This window comes from Rhinolophus sinicus, chromosome 3 (assembly GCF_057876585.1).
Source record: "Rhinolophus sinicus isolate RSI-liver-muscle chromosome 3, RSI-T2T, whole genome shotgun sequence".
Lineage (NCBI taxonomy): Eukaryota > Metazoa > Chordata > Mammalia > Chiroptera > Rhinolophidae > Rhinolophus > Rhinolophus sinicus.
In genome coordinates, this window is record NC_142503.1 from 129649290 (window position 1) to 129652962 (window position 3673).

Sequence of the window (3673 nt, forward strand, 5' to 3'; positions counted from 1 at the left end):
AAATCTCAGTTATACTTTTCTGTAACCAAAGAAATTGGATCAAGGAAGACCCAAAACCTGTATTTGGAGATGATCTCTTTGGATGGTACCTATCCTCATTTTGTAGCCTTACACTGTCCCCTCTTTCTTAATGCAGGGCTTAATAGTTGTCCCACTTTCTTTGATTGCTTTGTACAGGTTTTCATGGGCTTTTATTTGAAAAAGAAGAACTAAACAGGTTTGTGGCAATTCTAAATTTATACATTAAGGAGCTTGTATGTGCACCCCCTAGTGGACCACATGGGAACTGACGCAAAATTATTTCCCCAGCCTCCTCTGAGACAGTCTTCACAGCTTCCCACAGCTTGAAGAGGTTTGATGCTCTTTGATTTTGTTCAAATTACTCTTTCTTATTCAGTTTCCATAGGGATGTGAAGGCGATCCAGAGGAAATAACTGCCTTCTTGGAAAGCCTTCTGGTTACGGAAAGATGTTCTTCATTCAGGTGAGTGGTTATTTGAACACATACTTCCATTGAGTTACTTATTTCTTTTTCTCATACTAAGATGGTTGCTTGATTCATTTCCTTATCTTTTCTTTTTTAAAATAGTCTCCCAGGTTAGGAGAAATTAGTTTTTCCCTCATCTTTTCTTTTTTTTTACTGGGATATTTTTTAATTAAGGTGATTGTTTAAGTCTAACAGAGATCTTTTATTTATATTTATGACCCCAAAAGCTTCCAAATAAAATAGTGGTGTGCAGAACTTATGCTGAAATCAAGACCTATATATCTCAAAATGTGTATCCAAAGAAATGAAAGTGTTAGTGCTGCTTTGTTTAAATGGTAAACCTTGAATGTTTGGTTTAGTTAAGTATCGATTTAGGAATTTAACCTAAATAAGTCAGTGTTGTATCAACTGTATTTCAAAATTCACCAAATGTATATTCTTGTTTCATCCATATGATGGTTAACTATTAACATCTCAGTTCTCAAGTGGAATTAGAGTCACTCTGTGAGGCCACAGCTGCTCCTGATTGGCCCATTTTTATCTGCCTTCACTGATGTCACTGCTGCTGTCACTATTGCTGTCACAGGTCAATGCAGTTAGGTTTCCCAGGGCTTCCTTTTGTTCCTGGCTGATTGCAAAGTCAGCTATTACTCTCTGGGTGAGGCTGTCACAAATAGGTAAGCGGAAGGCATTCGCCAGCTTCAATATCTCAGTGACCTGGGCAGGACTGTTGGATGCTTTTGCATTGTCCAAAAACTCATTCAGTAACTCATTTCTAGGGATCTTATTATACTTCCTGAAAAGCCCCCCCATTTTCCAGGCTCCCTGGTTCCTCCCAGTCCTGAAGAACAGGACAGCTATATAGTTCAGAGGGTTGGCTGACCAAAGAGGAGCAGTCTATCTGGCATCTTGACTTTCAAAAGTAGGTTTGATACCTACAGCATAGTCAGCAAACACCACCCGAAACTCCAGTGGGTGCTGATACCTTGCCATGAGCATCAGAATCTCTTCTTTCAGGTCACTGAGAAAAGTGTGACCATATTCTTTACTGTCTTTCCAAATTTGAGGAATTATTTCTAGCCTGTTGGGTACATCCCATGCTTGGAGAAGATCCATCAATGTTTGGGAGTAGGGAAAGAAGACTGAAGATATCAGGTCCTTATACTACTTCAAGGTGAGATCAATTTATTCCATTAAACAAAGCAAACTGAAGACCTTGGAATAATAGAATTACGCTGATGATTGGGTTCAATGAATTTCCAGGTGTCTCCAGTGTTTAAAAGGCCATGTACTTGGTAAGCAAGTTCTAGGTTTCTCATGGCTGACTGAAAAAAATGTATCATTATCCAGGTCCTTTGGGGAAAATTTCTTTCCCATTAATTAGTTCATGATATTATAGATCATGAGAGATGATCCTTTTGAAGGGCTTTCGTGTTGATAAAACAGCTGAATAATATAGTGGTATGTTGCAAATGAGGGTTCTATTCTGATGGCTTTCTTTTCATGTAAGTTCTGTCAGGCTGGCAGTTTTCCAAATGCATAAAATCTGTGGAGACATTTCAGAATGGTATTAAAAGTATGTAGATTTGGTTTCACCTTCTGTGCAACCATTTGTTTCAGCAGCTCCAATATATCATTCCATTGGTTCTCAAATTTGTCATTCATCATTGCTTTACTTCAATCAGTGAATTGAAGATGTATACATTAACACGGAGTTTAATGACTCGGTATACAAGTTTAATGCTTGCACAGGAGCTCGATGCTTCACCATTCCGAATCATTGTATAGTATGAATGTGTGTTTTTCTCTGGCTTTACAGAAAAGATTCTCTCAGTATTGTTTTTTGCTCTCCAAGTAACTCCAAACTGATGACCAGGCTTCTTAGATTTCTCATTATTTTCTTGTGTGGCCTCTTCCAACTCTTCTGATTTTTCACTTTGTTGAAAATAATAATCAGCTGAGGGATCTTGGTCACCATAGTAACACAATAAATCCAAGAGACCATTAGTTGTTTCCAGAGATACAGTGGTTCCTGCTTGCAAGAAATGATCAAACATACCCACTGAAGCTTTGACTTTTTTGAGTTGGATTTTTTCCTTCAAGGCAACTTCACTTATGTCTTCAATCTGAGGTTCAAAGTATGTAGGCATTGAACACGATATATGAAGTTCAGCTGTTTCCTTCTGAAAATATTTGGGATGTAAATTAATAATACACTTTGCTGCATTCACCCCAGACTTCTTTGCCCATAAAAATGAACGTGATTCCATAGAAGATATTTGTATGCAATAAGGATCATCTTGAAATGCATAAGGGGCAGCTGTGGTATCCCCGTTTACTGTGTATGCAAATGCCTGAAGAATGGCCACTTTATCCCAAGTTTTCTTTTTTGGAATGACCAGTTCTTCAAGCCCTGTTACAACAGTTGTCATACAGGGTGTCATGCGGGGTCTCTGGTCCCACTCCCCGCATAAGAACGCAGGACATGGTGAGGCCAAAAAGAAACACCCAAGGAGCCATAGATAGGGGAGTCATACCACTATATTCTCACCATCGGCTGGGTTGGAGACACAGGAAGCAGGAGCCACACTGTTCACCACACTGTCCGCAACCCGCACTCTGCCATGCTAACTGCATTCCGTGCTTGCCAGCTCAGCCACCATCTTCTTGCTAGCCCCCATTTTCTGCTAGCGTAGCCACGGCAGTTATATTAGTGGTCAATGGCTCACTGGTTACAGCTGACGGCCAACTAGCCACAGCTGATGACCATGCAAACACAGTTGATGGCCATTTACTACCTGAGCGAGCACCTTTCCACGTGAGGCTGAGAGCCTGGAAACTGCACTCCTGGTTCTGTCCCCACACATGCCTTCCACCTTCAGGATTACCAAGGGAGGGTGAAGGTGGGCAGGAAAATTTCTGCTATTAGCTTAGACGGAACAAGACGAAAGGAATCATAAAATAGGTTAAAAGCTCATGGCTTGCAAGACTTCCTTCCAGAAGTTAAGGGGCTCAATACATTTCACTTGCCTCAAAGAAATTTTCTAAAACAATCATTTTCACGTCTTATGTCTTTGTTTTCAAAGTAAGAAAGTTAGTGAGAGTCATGAAATGTCTTATTTCATCCCTAGAGAGGAAGTCTACCTCTTGCTCTTTATCTCTCAGCAGTACCTGTATCTCTGATAGT

At 40.1% G+C, this 3673-nt stretch overlaps 1 pseudogene; it reads right to left on the reverse strand.

The window, feature by feature from the left end:
* Positions 1-1023: 1023 nt before the first annotated feature.
* On the reverse strand, positions 1024-2930 carry LOC109435573 (small ribosomal subunit protein mS39 pseudogene; annotated as a pseudogene).
* Positions 2931-3673: the final 743 nt, after the last annotated feature.